This window comes from Phoca vitulina, unplaced genomic scaffold, assembly GCF_004348235.1.
Source record: "Phoca vitulina isolate PV1807 unplaced genomic scaffold, GSC_HSeal_1.0 scaffold74, whole genome shotgun sequence".
Taxonomy (NCBI): Eukaryota; Metazoa; Chordata; class Mammalia; order Carnivora; family Phocidae; genus Phoca; species Phoca vitulina.
Window position 1 is genome coordinate 670,775 of NW_022589777.1, and position 8,954 is coordinate 679,728.

An 8,954-nucleotide genomic window follows, 5' to 3' on the forward strand; every position below is an offset into this window, starting at 1 on the left:
CAATCTGAAGTTTTCAGGTCAGTTTAAACTTGATTCTGGAAAATTAAGTCCATCAGCAGCAGGTATTTATTGGAGAAGTATTAACAGAAGCCTGGGTACTTCTGGAGCTGTGCTCCTAGAAGCATTTGCAGATGGGAGCTCTTTTCCTCCACCCTCCATTCGCAGTAAGGGAAGCCTGAGGCATTTTTCAATGAAGCCCCTCTGGGCAAACCCTAAGCGCCTGTCTTCCTGCTGTGTGTACCCAATCAAGGGAGTTGAGTAGGAGGTAGTAAAACAGGAGAAGATGAAAAGTGGCACCACTGAAGGCTCCTTTTAACTCTCCAAGTATGCAGCATCCAGTAAACAACAATCAGAACACACATGCCCTCTTGTCAGTACCTATGATCAGCTGGTCAAACATTGGTGACCCCCGATTGTACTCAGCAGCCTGGAAAATTGCACCTGAGGCAGAGTTTCAAAGCAGAACAGGCTTTTCCTGTTCTAGGAGCCTGGTACTAAGATTTCAGGACACAGTGCTAATCATTTCATGGATTTATGGACTTGATCTGGGAAGGTTTGGGGAATCACATGCTCACTCTCCTCCCTACACTCATGAAGGTGACCTTCACGAGTGTCCAAGTCAGAATTTTCCAGAGTCAAGCCTACAATCCCATCTACCAGTTTTTAATATTGCTGCCTCCCAGAACAAAATAAAATAAATGCCACTTGAGACAAGTTGTTCACTCCCAATCACCTACATTTTTCGGTACCTCTTACAGGTAAAGCCAAACTCCAGTTTTCATAAAGAGCTAACTCAGTACTTATCTGGACAAGTGTGGTACCCAAGAAAAATGAAAGATCTCCAGATTGTGTTCCCAGGAGCTATGCTAATCTGAAGAAGACAGCACATTATTATTAAAGAGTAAAGATAACACATGTAAAGTATCTAGCTAGTAGAGCAATGTCTGATGCACCACTAGCATTTAATAATAATAGAATGGACAAGGTATTCCTTTCGCAACAGTATTAGTTCCTTTGTTCATTTATTCCTTTGCTCATTTCGGTGACTTGCCCTTTCACTGTCCAGGCAGAGAGGACTCTGTTACTCCTTTCAAGTATAACTACTGCAAATGTGTTCTTGGCTCAGCCCCTTCCCAGATACTGAGTTGTCTAGCAACCCAGCTTCCAGGGGTGTCCCTTCACCTGTGCTAGTGTACATCTCCCCCCTTCCCTGGCTCTCCCCCTTCTATGTGGATGCATGTACATATTTTTCTGCATCTCACCTTCCAACCTTGTGGCCCTTGAGTTTTAGGATCCTGAAGATGCTCAAACAGAAATCATCTCACCATATATTATTAATGGGGATGATTTCTGTTTGACCATCAAATGAGCTCATTTTTAATTAAAGTCTAAAGCCTGACAAACTCTAAAAATATGTATTGCAGACAAGAAAAAAAGAGTACATTATCAAGATTGGCAAATTAAAAAAAAAAAAAAACCTTCTGCAACTAAAAAAAAAAAAAGTTACCAAATTTTGTCAGAAGAAAGTTTTTTATGCAAGCCTGAATTAGAATCCTGGCTCTTCTATTTGCCAGTTAAGAGACAGAGGGGGCAGGTCAGGCCAATTCATTTCTCCCAGCTGATGTTCCCTCCCCTGCGAAGTGAGGTTAATAAATCTTTCCTTTCCAGTCCCGAGGTCAGGAGTTATTTATAAAGACATACCAATGATAAACATTTACATTCACGAATCTTAGTATGTATCAGCATGTTAAGCACTTTGCATGATACATGATACCCTATTTGAGAAGGAATATTTATATCCCCATTTAATATAGGAGAAACTGAGGCTGTATTACTATATTATATATTACATTAAAGTACAGATTACTTTTTAGCCAAAGCATGCCCTGTAATGTCATTAATTAATTATTATTATTATCCCTTCAAAAAGTAAGTGAACATAAGATTTACAAAGAGCCATGTTTGGTTTCTCTCAAGGAAATGAAGCTGTCATTCTGTGCCCACCACTTTCCCTCCACTGCCAGGCTTCGCAGATGCACCATCTATACTTGCAGACTCCACTTATTTGTGACTCTTCCTTCCTTATGCTACTGCAATCTTCATCTCATCCCCACACCTCCTTGAATCAGGATGAAAAGGGAAATAATGTTTCTATTAAAACAATAAGGGGGCCAGAGTTGCATCATTTCTTAATTAACTGGACGATGCCTGTCTCTCTCCTCTCCTAATTACATGCTTCTCTTTTCATTTCCTACTTGTGATGAGAATCTACACTCTTAAATAAAATCAATATAAGATTTGAGTTGAATGGGTACCAACTTTACTCTGAGGGAAAATGACATTAGTTCACTACATCAGCTCAGAAAAAAACTTCAGGGTTATGAGGATTAAGTTAGCTTATTCTTGATTTACTCCACACATCATTATTGAGCAATGCTAAGTACTGGGCATAAATCAGTCAATAAGACAGATGTGCTTTCTGTTCTCATGGGGTCACATTAGCAGAAGAGACAGACCTTGTCTGTGTCATTGATGAGTGGGGATGGAAAGTGTGTATCTGTGTCTTATTTCACTTGATAGTAGTGTATGGTAGTAGTTATGGTTGTTACAATAATGTCTCATCTTTACTGGTGCTTATTATATGCCAGGCATTGTTCTGCACACCTTCCAGGTATGAACTCTTTTAACAACTATTCTAAACTGCAAGACTGGTCATGTCACTTTCCGATTTCAGTGGTTCTTCGCAGATCCACATTAATGGGTAAACCAACTGGGCATATAAAGGACATTAGAATATCACAGGGCACTAAAACATCACTGGAAATAAACCTTGATGGGGAAAATCACATTTACCAGAACTCTTTTTAATGAGAAGACAAAAAGTGGTTGGAAAAAGTAGTTTATATGTCTGCTGGGCATGGAGGGTGAAAATCTTCAGAAGGGAGGCTTAAGTCATAAAAGTTACTCTCTAAAGTGCCTTCAAGAGAAGATGGGTTCTGTTAACTTTCACCTTTGTCTGTCTTTGCCAAAAGGCAGTGGGCATGATGGAAACAAAAATGGGTTACTCTCTATAACTGATGAGACACTAAGCATTGGCAATATTCCTGGCCAATCTCTTATGCAATCCTCAGAGCTTCCTCTAAACATATGTTAGACAGAACTCAAAAACTATGATTCAAACAAACACGAATTATTGTCCCTCTAAGTCATTTTCATTCTTTAGACACGCCTTGAACTTCATAATTATATCAAACAATTTCTTACTTTACAAATCCTTCCTATTCTGGTGTCTATCTTTCTATCCTTAACTGCTACCATTCTGTCTCTGTATATGTTTGCACACCACTACTATTACTTTACCAATTTCTTTTCTAATTATTTGTTTATCTGACTTCACTATCAAGTATGAGTTCCATAAGCAGGGTAATTTGTCTTATTCATCTTGGTACTCCATTGCTAATGTCCTGAATAACGCATATAGGTGTTATATTTACTAAATAACTATTTTCTACTGAAGGAAAAACCCCAGTAACTTGTTTACTAAGTCACAGTTACTGCATCCAAGAAAACTGTATGTACAGATCAGATATCCAATAAATATTTGTTGAATGTCTATATGATCATCTGATCCCTTGTTCCTCTAAATAATGTTCACTTCATCTAATAAGAGCAAATCATTTTCTTTTACTTTCTTTGGATAGTCTTTTTGCTATTCTTGTATTTCAGAACATTCAGAAGTGGTTTAGTTTCAAAATTCTGAAGTGTGTTAAAAATGTGTTATTTATAGACTAATTGGTAAAGCCATATAAATGCAATGATAGCAGCTCAATTTCTGGGTACAGTCTTGTTTGGTTCATCATAATTTGACAAGTTGGCATGCATGAGGTTAATGAGAAAATTCATTTTATCTGACATACTAGGCATTTAAGAGAGCAATAGTCACACTAATAAAGAATTACATGTTATACATATTGCATAGTCTTTGCAATTTTTCTTAAAAATATATAATGAATGGTTTGCTTTGCTGAACTCTAGTTAAAAAAGAAAGAAAGGGCAACACCCAGGACTTCGAAAGAGAAACAGAATGTCTTAATAACTTCACGTTCAAGGCAGAAGTTCAAGGTGATATCCCAGATGGGCAAACATGGACCTTACCCCCTGCCTAGTGTGGAAGCACACAACAGAACTGAATTATTTATCCACATTACTCTGAAAATAATTGTTTACAGTAATCATACCAGGTACATGCCACTAGCACTCACAAGCATCCTTTTAAAATAAGCTAACAACTACAAACATAGGGAAACAACCCTTTCCCTATAGGCAGTGAGTTGAGATCCAAATAGCATTCCTGTTATACCCACCAGAAGGAAAAATTTAACAAATCTTCCTCTCTAAATACTTGTTGGTGCCTACTATATGACAAGCACTGTGCAAGGTGTTAGAGAAGAAGACATAATGTCACTGCCCTCAAGGAGCACACAATCTAGTGGGAAGAGCTTGAATTTATGATTGATCCAGGGTAAGAACCTTTGCAGGTGAGATTCAGCAAGTGAATCTTGTCAAAGACAGACAAATCTGGTTCTTTCTGAGTATAGTGGACGCCTAATTAGTTCTATGAGGATCTCTGTCCTAACATGGGTTATTCCCTAAGAAACAGAAGAACAGAGACAGTCTCTATTTTAAGTGCGAGGTCTAATCATTTCCCAACTTGGCAAAAGTTTTATAAGTCCAACTTCTTGTGCTTGTCATTAATGGTCTTACTTGCCACCTCTAGCACCAGTGTGTTGACATACTTGGCAAAAAATCACACAAAAAACCCAAATCAAACCAAAACAAACCAACAACAACAACAAAAACCAAACCAAACTAAAACAAAACAACAACAAAAAGCCCCCACTTGTACATGTAAGGGACTTGAGATCACTATATTTAAGTATTTAAATATTAAGAAGTAGTAGGCCCAAAAAGGTTTGTGGGAGAACGGCTCTTTCCTTTTCATGTGGTGGCAGCCATCAGCTCAAAGGTAAGCCAAGGTAAGCACTTACAAGTACATCCAGGAGCTATGGAAGAAGCAGCAGACCGATATAACACGCTTTCTTCTCAGGGTGCCCTGTTGGGAGTACCAGCAGCTCTCTGCCCTCCACAGGGCCCCGCACCCAACCTGGCCCAATAAAATGCACAGACTGGGATACCAGGCCAAGCAAGGTTATATCATATGCCAGATTCATGTGTGATATGGCGGCTGCAAATGCCCAGTTCCTAAGGGTGCTACCCACAGCAAGCCTGTTCATGACGGTTTTAACTAGCTAAAGTGGGCCTGAAGCCTTCAGTCTGTTGCACAGGAGTGAGCTGGACACCACCGTGGGGCTCTGAGAGTCTTGAATTCTTACTGGGTTAGCAAAGATTCCACATACAAATTCTTTGAGGTTATCCTCAGTGGTCCATTCCTTAAAAGTATCAGAAGAAATCCCGACAACCAGTGCATCACCAAACCAGTCCACAAACACAGAGATTCAAGGGCTGACATCTACAGGCTGCAAGAGGCGTGGCCTAGGAAAGGGTCACAAATTCCACCACACTATTGGTGGTTCTTGCCTGGCAGCATGGTGAAGACACAATCCTCTCCAGCTCCACCATTACCACTAATATAAGAAATGTTTGTAAAATTCTTACCTAATAAACAATTTAGGACAGTCAAAAATAAATAAATATTAAGCAATAATAACAATATTTGACATTTGTATTTAGATTCACTATTTACAAAATGTGCTTTCAAAGTGTATTCTCTTAGTGGCTGTGTCTCAGAATTACCTGTACATGTTGTTAAAATCGCCAATACCTAGACCCCAGACCAGCAGATTCTGATTCAGTAGGTCAAGAATTGTATTTTTAAGCAGTTTCATGGATGATTTGGAATTGCAGTCAGGATTGAGAATCATGCCTTTATGTCATGTTTTTCCACAGTACTCCTGGGAAATAGGCTTTATTTATACTCCATGAGCTTTTACTTCTTTATGCTTAGATTGCTTTTCCCTGAGGCACTAGATGCCTCAGCTTCTATCCACCCAGTCACCACACAGGCAGATCCAAATCATAAATGAGAACCTTGAGCATACCTCTGATTTATCATCTTAGTGTACTACATTTTTTGTTTTTTTAATCACTGTTGCTGATTTGATTCACCTCCTACTTGCTTGTGAGCTCCTTAAGAGCATGGACTTATTGGGGCGCCTGGGTGGCTCGGTCGTTAAGTTCTGCCTTCAGCTCAGGTCATGATCCCAGGGTCCTGGGATTGAGCCTCGCATCAGGCTCCCTGCTCAGCCAGGAGCCTGCTTCTCCCTCTCCCACTCCCCCTGCTTGTGTTCCCTCTCTAGCTGTCTCTCTCTCTCTCTGTGTCAAATAAATAAATAAAATCTTTAAAAAAAAAAAAAAAAAGAGCATGGAGTTATTATTATCTATTCACCCTTTTCTCTTAAGAATGCATATATTGGAGTGCCTGGGGTAGCATAGTTAGTTGAGTGTCCAACTCTTGGTTTCGGCTTTGGTCATGATTTCAGGGTCATGGGATCAAGCCCCATATCAGGCTCTGTGCTCATCATGGAATCTGCTTGGGACTCTCTTTCCCTCTCCCTCTGCCCCTCCCTTGTGATCTCTCTCTCTCTCTCTAAAATAAATAAATCTTAAAAAAAAAGAATGCATTATATTACTTGGACATGGTAGGATAAAAATTAATAACAATAATAATACATTGTGCTTACTATATGCCTGGTGCTATCTCCTGCATTGTATAGGTATGAATTAACTTAATCTCCATGCAATCTATATGAGGTAGATGAGGTAAGTACTGTCATCTTTCTCACTTTACAGATGAGGAAACTGGAGTACAAAGAAAGTGAGAAAAGTAAGGTCACATTGTCTGTTTAATGGAGGCATTAATAGCATGTCCCTATCACAGGATGAAGAAAATTGTTTTCATTTCACAGATGAGAAAATTGAAACTCTTCCTATCACACCAGTGTGGACCATTTATACTGTGGTTTAGATACTTGCTCTTTATAGAATATCTGGCATTTGGGGGATTCTCTGGGTTCAGTGTACCCTGTGTGTAATACTTCTTCCACACTGTCAAATGGGGGAGGCAGAAGAAGATACCAGCTGAACCACTGCCAGCCATCTGTTGACATTCTGATTTGCCACTGAAAAAAATGGAGTGCATTTGTTCACATTTCCAGATTATTTAAAAATAAGGAGCAATGGGAGTTATTAAGTTGGGCAATCTGAGTTCTAAGTAGCATTTATATACTTTTTTTTCCTGGATGCCTTCCTTAAAATTAAATTTTTAATAACCTTTAAGCCTTGCAGCCTTGAGGGAATAATTTCTTTCACAGTAGTTCAAAGGTTTAATTTCACAGTAAAGCTTTTGAAATATGGTATTATCCCTTTTGTTCTAGAAAATTACTGTTTAAAAAAATCATATTTCAAAGTAATGATTGTAATGAGAAAAAGATATGAGGCCCAACTTCAAAAGGAAAAAATGATAACCTCGCCTGTGATGTCCTCTAGTGAGCCTTTCCCTCGTGGATTCTAATTTGTAATAATTCGAAAAATCTCTGGAATTGCGCAGTCTCTGCCTGGTAATACAGCCTGGGCTGGCTACGGTCTAACAGTGAGGAGGAGGGGTTGATATAGACATAATGGAAGCCATTAACTTTCTTATATGAGTAAAATGCAGTATGTCTTCAGTCCTGCTGTGTGTGTGTTTTCTGTAATGCTATTCCCAAACAATGTTTTCTTTGTAGTTCTAAAGCCATTTTTGTGGACATTAAAGTTGTGTGTGGAGTTGCAGAGGAGGCAGCGGGAATTGTGAAGTGTAGCAGAGCCTGACGGGGAAAGGAGAAGAGAACCACCTAATGCAGAGCACCCAGCGTGTGCAAGACACTGTATTCTGGGCTTTACATATGTTTTATCTTATAGCAGCTCTCTGAGATAAATAGTATTAGCTCCATTTTACTGATGTTAATGCCTCATTCTATAAGAGATGATACTCACCTGGTCTAATTACTTTAAGAATCAAAGTCCTCACTACAACTTCCATTCAGAGCTCCTTGGCCTATTTATCACTTTCTAAGAGTATTTAAAAGGATTTGTTAAGTTGTAAATTCATAAAGACATGAAAAAGTTTAATGAAAAAAGACTCATGGAATGAAAAGCATATATGCAGGGTAGACTTAGAACCATATGTACCCAAAATTTAAAAACAAACAACAAACAAACAAACTATTGTTAACTATTAAAGGATTGAAACAAAAGGAAATGTTGGGTAGTAGGGATACTGGATGAGATCTCAAAATACATGCATGTAATTTCTAGGGCTGTAAAATCTGGGACAAATCACTGAAATCCTCTTAGCCTCAATTTCTGCATCTGAGAAATGGGCACAAAAGATGTAAAACACTTCCCTTAAGTGATAAAAAGGATAAGGATGTGAAAAAGCTTTCTGAACTATCAACTCTGATGCTAAATACACCCATGGCCATTCACTCTGTGGTTCTATGTATGCATGTGTGTGATTATTGTTTTTTTTATATGTTTTCAACACAGTATCTACCACACTTCATTGCAATGATCTATTTAGATATTTTTCCCACAAACATATTCTAAGATCTTTAGGGCAGAGATTGTATTTTGTTCATCATTATATTTATCATATATTATATTTTCACTAACGTGCTTGAAATTCACCAGTACATTCCTATTTATGCATTCATACATTCATTCAATTAGTATGAATATCTACTAAGTGCAACATAATCATTAGAATGGAGTCAATTTAATCTAGGACCTTTCATGAAATAACATATTGAATGAATTATGGAAGTGTGGATCATAGATTATAATATCATAAACTCTATTCTTGTTATTCCTTCTGTGCCCTTTAAACTTTGGTAAAC

At 38.3% G+C, this 8,954-nt stretch overlaps 1 pseudogene; it reads left to right on the plus strand.

Moving 5' to 3' along the window:
* Positions 1-940: 940 nt before the first annotated feature.
* Positions 941-6,281, plus strand: LOC116625182 (annotated as a pseudogene).
* Positions 6,282-8,954: the final 2,673 nt, after the last annotated feature.